The sequence below is a fragment of the Macaca thibetana genome, chromosome 20 (genome assembly GCF_024542745.1).
Source record: "Macaca thibetana thibetana isolate TM-01 chromosome 20, ASM2454274v1, whole genome shotgun sequence".
Lineage (NCBI taxonomy): Eukaryota > Metazoa > Chordata > Mammalia > Primates > Cercopithecidae > Macaca > Macaca thibetana.
This window is the reverse complement of record NC_065597.1, coordinates 18123045-18138336: the sequence shown is the minus strand read 5'-3', so window position 1 is coordinate 18138336 and position 15292 is coordinate 18123045. Positions and strand designations below refer to the sequence as shown.

Genomic DNA, 15292 nt, shown 5'->3' with positions numbered 1-15292 from the left:
CTGAAAAAAACCTGAGTCTCCAAATTTTCAGGGAGACCGTATTGAGTAGTAAAACTCCGGTCCTGGTCAGCCAGTTCTGCATGAATTAAACTCCCTCTATTACAATTGCCCTGTCTTGATAAATGGGCTGTATCTGGCCTGTGGGCAAGGAGAACGTGTCAGGCAGTTATACTTCCTGGTTTTTGTCTAAGTTTATATCCATATGTATATAAATATATATTCTATAAAAAAGCTATACATAATATCTTGTAACATTTTTCCACATTTTCAAAATTAGAAAATTAGAATTTTCTACAGAGGAGACTACATAATGAACATCCATACACTCTTCGTCTAGATTTGCCGATTGTATGTTGTCACATCTTCCTTCCTCCCTCTCATTTCTCCCCCTCTGTGTATGCATATACACGTGTATATGTCCCTTGATAATCCACAAGGAATTGGTTCCAGGACCTGCTACAGATACCAAAATCCAGAAGCTAAAGTGTCCCTAATAGAAAATGGCACAGTATTTGTGACATACGCACATCCTCTTGTATATCTTAAATCATCCCTAGTCCTTATAATACCTAATACAATGTAAATATTATACAGTCATTATATTATTTAGGGAATAATGACAAAAGGTCTGTGCATATTCAGTACAGATGCAACCAACAATTTTTTTCTTTGTTCCCTGAATATTCATCCCAAGGTTGGCTGAATCCTCAGATGCAGAATCCATGGATACAGAAAGCCAACTGTCTGTGTGTGTGTACACACATTTTTGGCAACTTGTTTTTAAAACTCTATCAAACATTTTTCCAGGTCAACACAATTAGTCTGACTACTTTCACTCTTACAAGCTCTATGGTATCTACCATATGCAAGGAACCATATGGTATTCAAATATTCCTCGTATGACCTCGTACCAAGGATCAAGAAGGAGCCTCAAGTGCTCCAAGTCAGACCCACCTCCCCAGGCTTCCACATTTCTATTAGCAGGAGTGAAGAAGGGCCCAGAACTCTGGGTGTTCTTGGCAAGATGCCTACCTTTCTCTCCTCCCAAGACTCCAGCTTCTCCACCATTTTCTGAGACTATCGGGTCTGATCTCATTAAAGCTTTTGTCCTTATTTGCTCAGTTATAAGAGGCTCAGGATTTCTGGGTCACCCCCTGCCTGACGCCACTCTAAACTTCCTCTACTTATATCCCTTTGTGATTCCATCTTTTGCCTTTCCCCAACTTCTAGAGATCTTCCTCTGCCCTCTGAAACTTACCACAGGGTTACAAGCAGAATTCCCTATATTTTTTTTTTTTTTTTTTTTTTTGAGATGGAGTCTTGGGCTGGGTGCGGTGGCTCACACCTGCAATCTCAGCACTCAGGGAGGCCAAGGTGGGTGGATCACGAGGTCAGGAGATAGAGACCAGAATGAACAATATGGTGAAACCCCATCTCTACTAAAAACACAAAAATTAGCCGGACGTGGTGGTGCGTGCCTGTAGTCCTGGCTACTTGAGAGGCTGAGGCAGAGGAATCGCTTGAACCCAGGAGGCGGAGGTTGCAGTGAGCCGAAATTACACCACTGCACTCCAGCCTGGGCGATAGCAAGACTGTCTCAAAAAAAAAAAAAAAAAAAAAAAAAAAGATGGAGTCTTGCTCTCTTGCCCAGGCTGGAGTGCAGTGGCGTGATCTCAGGTCATTGTATCCTCTGCCTCCCGGTTTCAAGTGATTCTCCTGCCTCAGCCTCCTGAGTAGCTGGGGCTACAAGCATGTACCACCACTCCTGACTAATTTTTATATTTTTTAAAGTAGAGACGGGGTTTCACTGTTTGGTCAGGCTGGTCTCGAACTCCTGACCTCAACTGATCCACCAGCCTCAGCCTCCCAAAGTGCTGGGATTACAGGCGTGAGCCACCGCGCCTGGCCAGAATTCCCTGTGTATTAATGAACATTCCCTAAACTTTTCTACTTCACCCTTACCACTGGGCCTGGGAGGGGAAGATGTCCTTCTGGCTGAAAGGAGAAAGACCATTCTCCTTTCATCTTCTCTGAAACCCCTTGGCATGGACGCTCAGGCCATCAGACTATACCACCTAATACTTAAAGCAGTCATCTTCTGATCCCTGGATCTCTTAAATTTTAGTTCCCACTCTAACACTACCATCTGATTTTTTTTTTTTTTTTTTTTTTTTTTTTTGAGACAGAGTCTTGCTCTGTCGCCCAGGCTGGAGTGCAGTGGCGCAATCTCGGCTCACTGCAAGCTCCGCCTCCCGGGTTCACGCCATTCTCCTGCCTCAGCCTCCTGAGTAGCTGGGACTACAGGCGCCCGCCACCGCGCCCGTCTAATTTTTTGTATTTTTAGTAGAAACGGGGTTTCACCGTGGTCTCGATCTCCTGACCTTGTGATCCGCCCGCCTCAGCCTCCCAAAGTGCTGGGATTACAGGCGTGAGCCACCGCGCCCGGCTAATTTTTTGTATTTTTAGTAGAAACGGGGTTTCACCGTGGTCTTGATCTCCTGACCTTGTGATCTGCCCGCCTCGGCCTCCCAAAGTGCTGGGATTACAGGTGTGAGCCACCGCGCCCGGCCTACCATCTGAATTTTTGATAATTTTAATGTTTATGTAGATTTAATACTTGGCTTTTCAGTTCCTTGATCTCCACTTTTCCAATGAGCCTGTATTCCTCCCTCCTTCAGCCAGTTATTCTTTTTTTTTTTTTTTTTTTTTTTTTGAGACGGAGTCTCGCTCTGTTGCCCAGGCTGGAGTGGCCGGATCTCAGCTCACTGCAAGCTCCGCCTCCCGGGTTCACGCCATTCTCCTGCCTCAGCCTCCCGAGTAGCTGGGACTACAGGCGCCCACCACCTCGCCCGGCTAGTTTTTTGTATTTTTTTTTTTTAGTAGAGACGGGGTTTCACCGTGTTAGCCAGGATGGTCTCGATCTCCCGACCTCGTGATCCGCCCGTCTCGGCCTCCCAAAGTGCTGGGATTACAGGCTTGAGCCACCGCGCCCGGCCAGCCAGTTATTCTCAAACATATTTATCTTGTTACTAGTAATAGCAACCTGTTCGTAATCTGTTTCATGCATTCCACATTCAACCAGATTTTTAGTACCCTAATAATCCTACCCCACGGAAACATACAGTCTTTTCACTCTACCACTTTTCACACTCCTTTATCCCCTCAAGTTCTTTAGATTTGTTTTTAATTAACTTTTAAAAACTCACTTCCAAAATTATGTTTATTGGGGCCAGTTGTGGCGGCTCATGCCTGTAATCGCAGCACTTTGGAAGGCCAAGGCAGGTGGATCACCGCAGATCAGGAGTTCCAGACCAGCTTGGTCAACAAGGTGAAATCCCATCTCTACTAAAAATACAAAAATTAGCCAAGCACGGTGGAGCACGCTTGTAGTTCCAGCTACTTGGGAGGCTGAGGCAAGAGAATCGCTTGAACCTGGGAGGCAGAGGTTGCAGTGAGCCGAGATTGCACCACTGCACTCCGGCCAGGGTGACAGGGCAAGACTGTCTTTAAAAAAAAAAAAAAAATGTGTTTATTGTATACAACATGATATTTACAAATGTATACATTGTAGAATGACTAAATCACACTAATTTGCATTTGTATTACATGTATTTTTGTGGTGTGAATATTTAAAATCTACTCTCGGTGATTTTTCAAGAATACATTACAGTCAGGCACAGTGATACAACCTGTAGTCCCAGCTACTTGGGAGGCTGAGATGGGGGAATTGTTTGAGCCCAGGAGTTTGAGATGAGCCTGGGCAATGTAGTGAGACCCCATCTCTTAATAGATCTCTTAAATTTATTCCTCCTATTGAACTGAAATTGTGTATCTTTTCACTAACATCTCTTATCCCCTCCCACACTCCTAACCCCTGGTAATCACTATTCTGTTCTCTGCTTCTATGAGTTCAACTTTTTTAGATTCCACATATAAGTGAGATCATGTGGTATTTGTCTTTCCATGCCAGGCTTATTTCACTTAGCATAAAGTCCTCCAGGGTTCATCTATGTTACAAATAAGCTTCCTTCTTTATTTTTTGAGACAGGGTCTTGCTCTATCACTTAGGCTGGAGTATAATGGTGCAATCTTGGCTTGCTGCAACTTTGTATCCAAAGCTCAAATGATCTTGTTGCCTCAGTCTCCCAAGTAGCTAGGACTACAAGCACGTGCCACTGTGCCTGGCTAATTTTTTTTGTTTGCTTTTTTCTTTTTTTTTTTTGAGAAAGGGTTTCATCATGTTGGCCAGGCTGGTCTCGAACTCCTGGACTTCAACAATCTCCCTGACTCAGCCTTCCAAAGTGCTGGGGTTACTGGCATGAGCCACTGCGCCTGGCTAGAGTTTCCTTCTTTAAAGCTCAGTAGTATTCCATTGTGTATGTAGACCACGTCATCTTTATCCATTCATCCACTGATGGATACTTAGGTTGATTTCATACCTTGGCTATTGTGAATAATGCTGCAATGAGCATGGGAGTGCAGATACCTCTTTGACACACTAACTTCATTTCCTTTGGATAGATACCCAGTAGTGGAATTGCTGGATAACATGGTAGTTCTATTTAAGTTATTGAGGAGCTTCCATGCTGTTTTCCATAATGGCTGTACTAATTTACATTCTCAATAACTTTGTGAGAGTTCTTTTCCCCACATCATCACACACACTTTTTTTTTTTTTTTTTTTTTTTTTTTGACACGGAGTCTTGCTCTTGTTGTCCTAGCTGGAGAGCAATGCCGTGATCTTGGCTCACTGCAACCTCCGCCTCCCGGCTTCAAGTGATTCTCCTGCCTCAGCTTCCTGACAGCTGGGATTACAGGAGGTGCAGGGCACCACATCCGGCTAATTTTTTATATTTTTAGTAGAAACGGGGTTTCACGATGTTAGGCTGGTCTCAAACTCCTGACCTCAGGTGATCCACCTGCCTCGGCCTCCCAAACTACTGGGATTATAGGTGTGAGCCACTGCACCTGGCCCACAAACACTTTCATTCATCGTTTGCTAACAGCCATTCTAACAAGGTGTGAGATGATACCTCATTATAGTTTTAATCTGCATTTCCCTGATAATTCGTGACACTGAGCATTTTTTCATATATCTGTTAGGCACATGTATGTCTTCTTTTTGAGAAGTGTCTATTTAGGTCCTTTGCTCTTTACTTGGGGTATTTGTTTTCTTGCTATTGAGTTGTCTGAGTTCCCTGTATTTTAGATATCCCTTATCAGACTATGATTTGCAAATAATTCTCCCCATTCCAAAGGCTATCTTTTCACTCTGTTGATTGTTTCCTTTGCTGTGCAGGAGCTTTTTAGTTGGATGTAATCTCATTTGTCTGTTGTTGATTTTGTTGCCTGTGCTTTTTTTTTTTTTTTTTTTTTTTTTTTTTTTTTTTTTTGAGACGGAGTCTCGCTCTGTCGCCGGGCTGGAGTGCAGTGGCCGGACCTCAGCTCACTGCAAGCTCCGCCTCCCGGGTTCCCGCCATTCTCCTGCCTCAGTCTCCCGAGTAGCTGGGACCACAGGCGCCCGCCACCTCGCCCGGCTAGTTTTTTGTATTTTTAGTAGAGACGGGGTTTCACCGTATTAGCCAGGATGGTCTCGATCTCCTGACCTCATGATCCGCCCGTCTCGGCCTCCCAAAGTGCTGGGATTACAGGCTTGAGCCACCGCGCCCGGCCGTGCCTGTGCTTTTGAAGTCAGATTAAAAAAAAAAAATTCGTTGACCAGATCAATGTCACGGATCCCTGCTTTCTTCTAGTAGTTTTACAGTTTCAGGTCTTACATTTAAGTCTTTGGTTTATTTTTCTGTATTTCATTATTTTATATGTGAATGTCCAGCATTTATTGAAGAGATTGTCCTTTGCCCATTATGTATTCTTGGCATCTTTGTCAAAAATCAGTTGACTGTAAATGCGTGGATTTATTTCTGGGAACTCTATTCTGTTTTGTTGGTCTATGTGTCTGTTTTGATACTAATATATTGTTTGGTTACTATACCTTTGTAGTGTAGTTTGAATTCAGGTAGTGATATGGTTTGGATTTGTGTCCCCCCCCAAATGTCATGTCGAATTGGAGGAGGGGCCTGGTGGGAGGTGACTGGATCATGGGGGTGGATTTCTCCCTTGCTGCTCTCCTGATAGTGAGTTCTCATGAGATCTAACGGTTTACAAACGTGTGGCACTTCCCCCTTTGCTAGCATGCTGTCTGGTCACCATGTGAAGAAGGTGCTTGCTTCCCCTTTGCCTTCCACCATGATGGTAAGTTTCCTGAGGCTTCCCAGTCAAGCTTCTTGTTAAGCTTGTGGAACTGTGAGTCAATTACACCTTTTTTTCATAAATTGCCCAGTCTCAGGTAGTTCTTTATAGCAGTGTGAGAATGTACTAATGCAGGTAGTATGAAGCCTCAAGCTTTGTTCTTTTTGTTCAAGACTGCTTTGAGTATTTGGGGTCTTTTGTTGTTACATACAAGTTTTAGGATTGTTTTTCTATCTCTGTGGAAAATATAATTGGAATTTTGAAAGGCATTGCATTGAAACTGTAGATTGCTTTGGATAGTGTGAGCATTTTAACAATATTCCTCCAACCCACAAACACAAGATAGTTTTCCATTTAATTGTATCTTCAGTTTCTTTTATCAATGTCTTACAGTTTTTGGTGTACCAGTCTTTCATCTCCTTGGTTAAATTCATTCCTAGGTTCATTCATTAACTTTTTGTAGCTGTTGTAAATGGGATTGTCTTACTGATTCCTTGTATAGATAGGTCATTGTACCATAAAACACTACTGATTTTTGTATGCTGATTTTTTTATCCTGCAACTTTATTCATTCATTAGTCCTGAAAGTTTTCTGGTGGACTCTGTTTTCTATATGAGATCATAGCATCTGCAAACATGGACAATTTACCTTCTTTCTTTCCCATCTGGAAGCCTCATTTCTTTCTCTTGCCTAACTGTTCTGGCTAGGACTTCCAATACTATGTTGAGTAGAAATAGTGAGAGTGAACATTCTTGTCTTGTTCATGAAAGTAGATGAAAAGCTTTCCCTTTTTCTCTTCTTTTTCTTCTTTTTTTTGAGACAGAGTCTCACTCTGTTGCCCAGGCTGGACTGCAGTGGTGTAATCTTGGCTCACTGAAACCTCTGCCTCCCAGGTTCAAGAAATTCTCCTGCCTCAGCCTCCCGAGTAGCTGGAATTACAGGGCTGTACCACCACACCCAGCTAATTTTTGTATTTTTAGTAGACAGAAGGTTTCGCCATGTTGGCCAGGCTGGTCTCAAACTCCTAACCTCAAGTGATCAGCCTGCCTCGGCCTCCCGAGGGGCTGGGATTACAGGTGTGAACCACTGCACCCAGCCAGATAAAAAGCTTTCAACTTTTCACTATTAAGTATGTTAGCTGTGAGCTTGTCATATACGGCCTGCCTTGTGCTGAGGTACATTCCTTCTATACCTATTGTGAGAGTTTTTATTATGAAAAGATGTTGAGTTTTGTCAAATGCTGTTTCTGCATCTATTAAGGTGATCAAAATAGATTTTGTCCTTCATACTGTGAATGTGGTAGATAACATTTATAGACTTGTGTATGTTGAAACATCCTTACATCCCTGGGATAGATCCCACTTGAACATAGTGAACTGTCTTTCAATGTGCTGTTGAATTTGGTTTGCTGGTATTTTGTTGATTTTGCATCTATTTTGTTGATTTTTGCATCTATGTTCATCAGGGATATTGGCCTATAATTTTTTTTTTCTTGCAGTGCCCTTGTCTGGCTTTGGTATCAGGGTAATGCTGGTTTCATAAAATAAGTCTGAAGGTGCTCCCTATTTTCCAATTTTTTTGGATGAGTTTGAGTAGAACTGGTACTAGTTCTTAAAATGTTAAGCAGAACTCAGTAATGACACCATTAAGTCCTGTGCTTTTCTTTGATGGACTTTTCTTTAATCGAGCCTCTTATTGGGTTTGTTGTTGTTGTTGTTGAGATGGAGTCTCATTCTGTCACCTAGGCTGGAGTGCAATGGCACAATCTTGGCTCACCCCAACCTCTGCCTCCCAGGTTCAAGTGATTCTCCCCGTCTAAGCCTCCGAAGCAGCTGGGATTACAGGTGCCCGTAACCATGCCCGGCTAATTTTTGTATTTTTGGTAGAGACAGGGTTTCGTCATGTTGGCCAGGTTGGTCTCGAACTCCTGAACTCGGGTAATCCGCCTGCCACCGCCTCCCAAAGTGCTAGGATTACAGGCATGAGCCACTGTGTCTAGCCTTCCCCACCCCCCTGCCCCCGAGTCTCACTGTGCTGTCCAGGCTGGAGTGCAGTGGCGCAATCTCAGCTCACTGCAACCTCTGCCTCCTGGGTTCAAGCAATTCTCCTGCCTCAGCCTCTCGAGTAGTGAGGATTACAGGCGTGCGCCACCACGGCCGGCTAATTTTTATACTTTTAGTAGTGATGGGGTTTCACCATGTTGCCCAGGCTGGTCTCAAACTCCCGACCTCAAGTGATCCACCTCGGCCTCCCAAAGTGCTGGAATTGCAGGTGTGAGTCACCATGCCCAGCCCATTATTGGTTTTTCTGTTTCTTCATGATTCATTGTTGGTAGTTTGTATGTGTTTAGGAATTTATCCATTTCTTCTAGGTTCTTTAATTTGTTGATGTATAATTGTGCATGGTATTCTTATCCTTTGTATTTCTGTGGTATCAGTTGTAACATTTCCTCTTTCACTTCTGATTTTGAGTCGTCTTTTTTCTTATTTTACCTAAAAGTTTCCCAATTTTATCTTAAACAATTCTTAAGGTTTTTTCCTGCTGTCTTTCTCTAAGAAATGAATGAATAAATCTATGAATAATTTATTTCTGTTCTGATATTTTCTTCTAACTTTGGGCTTTGTTCTTTCTCTAGTTCTTTGAGGTGTAATATTATTTGCTCTCTTTTGATATAGGCATTTATTGTTATAAACATCTCTTAGAATTGCTTTTAGTGAATCCCATTTTTTTTTTTTTTTTTTTTTTTTGAGATGCAGTCTCCCTCTGTTGCCCAGGCTGGAGTGCAGTGGTGCGATCTCAGCTGACTACAAATCCCATAAATTTTGGTATGTTGTGTTTGTTTTCATTTGTTTCAAGATGTTTTTAAATTTCTTCTCTGATCTATTGATTAGGAGCATGTTGTTTAATTTCCACATATTTGTGTATTTTTCAAAATTCTTCCTGTATTGACTTCTAATTTTATACTATCGTGGTAGGAAAAAAATACTTGATATAATTATAATCTTCTTACATTTAAGATTTGTTTTGTGGCCTAATGTACATCCTAGCCTAGAGAAGTTCCTTGTATGCTTGAGAAGAATGTGCATGCTGCTGCTTTTGGATGGAAATTCTGTGTATGTCTGTTAGGTTCATTTGGTTTAAGCTGTAGTTTACATCTCCTTACTGATTCTGTCTGGATGATCTCTCTGTTGCTGAAAGTGGGGTACTGAAGTCTCATATTGATATTATATTACAGTCTCTCTCTCCCTTCAGATCTATTATTTGCTTTACATATTTAGGTGCTCAGATGTTGAATGTATATAAATTTAGAGGTATATCTTCTTGATAAATTGACACCTATATCTTATAATGACCTTTGTGTCACAATTTTTGACTTAAAATCTAGTTTATCTGATTTAAGTATAGCTACCCCTACTCCTTCGGTTTCCATTTCCATGGAATATTTTTTCCATCCTTTCACTTTCAGTATATATATGACCTTAAAGGTGAAGTGAGTTTTATAGGCAACATATAAATGGGCCTTTAAAAAATTTTACTCAGCCACTCTTAACCAAGGAATTTAATCCATTTATATGAATAATCCATCATTTATATATAATTTGTTATTATTTTTTGAGACGGAGTCTTGCTCTGTTGCCCAGGCTGGAGTGCAGTGGTATGATCTCCACTCACTGCAAGCTCTGCCCCCCGGGTTCGTGCCATTCTCCTGCCTCAGCTTCCCGAGTAGCTGGGACTACAGGCGCCCGCCACCACGTCCAGCTAATTTTTTTGTATTTTTAGTGGAAACAGGTTTCACCGTGTTAGCCAGGATGGTCTCGATCTCCTGACCTCATGATCCATCCACCTCGGCCTCCCAAAGTGCTGGGATTACAGCTGTGAGCCACTGTGCCCGGCCTAATCCATTTATATTTAAGATAGTTACTGATAGCCAAGGACCCACTACTGCCATTTGGTTAACTGCTTCTTTCCTAGATGCTTCGTTCCTTTCTTTCTCTTTTGCTGTCTTGTAATTAGGTGATTTTCTTTTGTGGTATGCTTTGGTTTCTTTTTTAAAATCTTTTATGTATCTACTATAGATTTTTGCTTTGTGGTTAGCATGAGGCTTACAGAAAATATAGTTATCACAGGCTATTTTAGGTAGATAACAACTTTGATTGTAAACCAAACTACATGTTTACCCCTTCCCACATTTTATGTTTTTAATGTCACAATTTACATCTTTTTATAGTGTGTATCCCTTAAAATTTTATAGCTATTATTTTTTTTTTTTTTTTTTTTGAGACAGTTTCATTCTGTCACCCAGGCTGAAGTACAGTGGCATGATCATGGCTCACTGCATCCTCAACCTCCTGGGCTCAAGGGATTCTCTCACTTCAGGCTCCCAAGTAGCTGAGACTACAGGCTCACACCACCACATCAGGCTAAATTTTTGTATTTTTCTAGAGATGGGGGTTTCACTGTATTTCTCAGACTGGTCTTGAACTCTTGGGCTCAAGTGATCCTGCCGTGGCCTCCCAAAGTGTTGGGATTACAGGCGTGAACTACCCCCACTCTGGCCCTATTATTTAAGTAACCTTCCTGCCCTTTTGTCTCTCTTTCCTTCTTGAACTTCTGAGAGTCAAACATTTGTTCTTTTGATGCTATTCCATAAATCCCAAGTCTTTTCATTCATTCTCTGTTCTCCTCTGACTGGATATTTTCAAATAAAATGTCTTTGAGCTCAGATTCTTTCTTCTGCTTGATACCTTCTGTTATTGCTGCTCTCTATTGCATTTTTCATGTCATTAATTGTATTATTTAACTTCAGAATTTATTTTTATAATTTATGTTTCTAATGTTGGTCATTTTCTTGATTTAATCAAATTGTTTCTCTATTTTCTTAGATAAGAAAATTTAATATGCTGAGCTTCCTTAAAATAATTATTTTGAATTATCAGGCAGCTCATACATCACCCAAATCTTCTAAATTTCTTTAAGGTCAATTACTGGTGTTTTTGTTCCTTTTTTAGAGGGTCATATTTCCCTGATTGTCCTTGATCGCTGTAGTGTGTTAATGTCTGGGCATTTGAAGAAATAGGGAATAAGTATTCCAGTCTGCCAACTGGCTTTGTCTGGGAAAGCTCTTCACCAGTCAGCCGGTTGAGATTCTGAAGAGGCGATCTGGTGTGATCTGCAAGTGGGCTTGCTGCTGGAGTCCTCAGCCAGGCTGGCCTGGTACCTGCATCAACAGATGGCCAGACCTGGTGCTTGGGTCTATAGAACTGGGCCTGAAGCTTGGATCTACTGGGGTGGACCTGTTGACTGGGTACGTGGGGATAACCCTGGAACTTGGGTTCTTGAAGGTAAACCTGGAACCTGTATCCTCTTGGGTTGGCCTGAAGCCCGGTTCCATGGGGGTTTACATGGTGCTGGGGTAGGCCCCAGGCTGTGTACAGTGTGCCAGGGTAGATCTGGGCAGGCCTTGGCACCATGTCAGCCCCTGTAGACTGAGGTGAGGCAGGGGCCAGCCTGGAGCCTGAGGCCAGGGGTGCTGACCTGGCTCGGGAATGGTCTAGGACCCGGGACAGGCCTGAAGCCTTGCATCTGCAGGCCTGGGGATGGCCTAGAACCCCAGACTGTGGGACCAGACCTGAAGCTGGGGTGAGTCTGACCCACTGAGGTTGATCTGGAGGTGAGGTGAGCAGACCAAGTCTGCTCTGCTGGCCTGGGGCTATGGGATTCAACCTTATGGTAGGGTGGGCCTGGAAATTCACTCTGTGGGTAGTGAGTGGCCTGGGGTCTAGGGCAACGGGGGCCTGCCCAGCACTGAGTTTTACCCAGGTGAGCTGGTGCTAGGGATGGAGCCAAAGTCCAGTGTCCACTTCCTTCTCTTTCCCCTGTATGGGGGCGTTATCTCTGTTTACACAGTGGTGCCTGGGGTTGGGGAAGAGGTAACAAAAATAACGTAACACTGTCCTTCCTGCCCTCTTCAATGCATCTTTTGTTTGTTTGTTTTTGAGACGGAGTCTCACTCTGTTGCCCAGGCTGGAGTGCAGTGGCACAATCTTAGCTCACTGCAACCTCAGCCTCCCAGGTTCAAGCAATCCTCCTGCCTCAGCCCCTCTAGTAGCTGGGATTATAGGCATATGCCACCATGCCCGGCTAATTTGTGTAGTTTTGGTAGAGATGGGGTTTTGCCATGTTGGCCAGGCTGGTCTTGAATTCCTGACCCCAGGTGATCCACCCACCTCAGCCTCCCAAAGTGCTGGGATTATAGGCGTGAGCCACCGTGCCTGGCCGCATCCTTTATTTCTATCCTATACTCAGGTGCTGTGATCTCTTACTTCATTTCTTTAGCTCTTGTGAAGGTAAATTTGTGCATGGAAAGCTATTCAAACTGATGTTTCTGCAGGGAGTCAAGTGCTGGAAAGTCCTATTCTGCCATCTTGCTAATATCCCTCACTCTGATTTCCCTCCCTGAAGCTGTGACTCTTCACCTCATCAGCTTAAGTCCCATGGTTCATATATTTCACACCAGTCAATCCAGGCTAAATCCAACTCTGCTGAATGTGGCTGGAACAAAACATACAACCTTGATGATTGATGTTAAACTCATGACCACTAACCTCAAGTGGGCCTTTAGTGTATCGTACATTTCCTTAATTTTTTCACTCTTCCCTATCCCCCAAACCTCTCAAACCACCTCCACCATCCTCTCTCTCAGCTAATAGCCATGTTTTCAGTTTAACAGAGCAAATGCAAATCAGACAAGAACACTCACAAGCTCTCGCATCTTCTGTGTCCACACTCTGCCTTCCTCCTGGTTGGTGCTCCACCGTCTGACCTCTTCACTGGCACCCTGGATCCCGCTGTCTTCACCTGCTCAGACTCTGCTCTGGTCCATTCTCCTCCTCCTTTTCTAGAGTGTCAATTTTTCTACTAGTCATTCCCGTGAGTATATAAATTTATCCTAGAATTTCTAATATTTTAAAACACCCAAATCCTCCAAAGCCCCTATCTCTTCAGTTACCCATCCATTTCTCTGTGTTGGGAGACAATTCTCCATGGGTTTTCCATGTTTCCGCCTATCTTACAAGTACAGATGGTGATGGCTTTTGTTACAGGCTGTTTTCAGGATGAATGAATAGCCTTAGATAGGTAATACGCTCTCCAGAGCAATGGTTTAGCATCCAGTGTGTCTTCCTTGCAGACAAAGGTTTGACAGATTTACTTCTAGACCACTGTTTAAGATTTAGGCTCCCTAAACTTGGAGCTCCTCTCCTGTAACTCCACCCAGTGAATGTGTATTCTAGGTCAACACAAGGTCTTCTGCCAGCATCTGTGAAAACTGGTAGCTTGTTACCTTACAAGTAGGACAAAATCTCAGACTTTTCAGTCCTTAACACTTTGCCCCTTATTCACAGTTCCCGTTTCCAATTTGATCTTGAATCCTCCTTGATTTACCCTGACCACTCCTTTGTAACTGTTCTTATCAAAATGACCTCACTGATGGTTAATCTCAGTATATATCCAACTTCATAAAAATGATTAGTGTTCGATATTGTGGCCACTCTTCTACTTCAAAATAGTTTTTCTCTTGGCTTCAGATACCACCCTCTCCTGGTTTTCACCCTAACCCTGCTGGTTCCTTCTCAGTTTCCTTTGCCAGTTCCTGCCCAGCAAATACTGGGATTGAGTGCTTGGGGCTCAGTCCTTGACATTCTTTATACTTTTTTCCTAGGTAATCTCATTTAGCTTTATGGCTTAAAATATTAACCCTGTGACAACTCCCGAATTTTTATTTCCTCTGAAATTGGGTTTCAGAGTCATCTTACCTCTAAATGCGTAAGAGGCATGAGACAATTAGCTGCCACTTAGAATGACCATAGGGGAAGAAGGGTCCTTCTGGGAAAGCCTCATTACAGTCAGACCAGCAAGGCTGAAACTGAGATGGGAAATTTGCTGGTTGTGCTGTTTGCCCTCTTAGTCCATCTTCCATCCTTCTACCCTACTTTATCCCAGGAGGACAGCATCATCCGAGCTTCTGATCAGGTTAAGTCGAGGAGGTATCTTCAGGAGGAAGCAATAAAGAGCTGAGGCTCATCCCCCATCCCCCCTTCCCCCGGCCCTCCCTTTCCTGACAGTTCTGTGTTTCTCACAGTAGCTGCATCTTTTTAGAGCTTCGACATCCACTTAAGAGACTCTCTTTTTATTCTGTATTTTTCCTATCTCTTACAGGAAAGAGACCTTACAACATTTTTGGCTCTCACTGGGCTCTGCAACACCATTTCTTCCTTTTGTCCATACGGAGACAAGAGCTTCCTGGCACTGCTGGTCTCTGGATTCCTTACCATCATCCTTCTCTCATTGTCCAAGTTATCCTTTCATATGGGGCTAATTCAGTTTACTGCTAGAGCGCTCACTGATACAGCTGGTGAGGTCCACAGGTTAAAAATGGAAGGAATTCTGTTCACCAGGCCCATAAAATCATATACAAAGACACACATATATATGGGTTTATCTTTATTTTATAAAAACTGCTACACACACACATACACTCTCTCTCTCACCTCTTGCTTTCCTCATTTGACCTAGAGGAGTTTGGAGTTTGTTCCCATACATTCTTTTCAAGGAAATACCATCAGTCATGGTATGTTTTTACCACAATTTATTCATCCATTCCCTTACTGATGGTCTTTTTTCTTTCGGTCCTTACCAAAAAATACAATATACATTGGTAAACATATAATCTTAAGTACTGGCACTTTTTTTTCCTTAGGGATAGATTCCCAGGAGATTCCTAGGTTGAAGAGTATATTAATGTTAAAACAGAGTCACAATATTTTCTAAGGAGGCTGTTACAATTTACATTTCTAAAAGCAGCATATGAAAATGTTTTCCCCTCCTTTGTGAGTAGGTAAGATAACTTAGACAAAAGCTTATTGGGCTACGGATGTTCTGGATAAATCTGTTCAGAAAGTCACTCAAATTCATATATAGTGACAGCACGTTAATAATATCCAAAAATATTTTTTAAAAGCCAGTTTTTGGTTGCCATTTATA

General features: G+C 42.7%; 1 protein-coding gene across 2 annotated transcripts in view; it reads right to left on the bottom strand.

Moving 5' to 3' along the window:
- The window catches only part of GABARAPL2 (GABA type A receptor associated protein like 2), a 625498-nt gene that overhangs the window by 415335 nt on the left and 194871 nt on the right, over positions 1-15292 (bottom strand). The gene's annotated exons all lie outside the window — the stretch shown is intronic.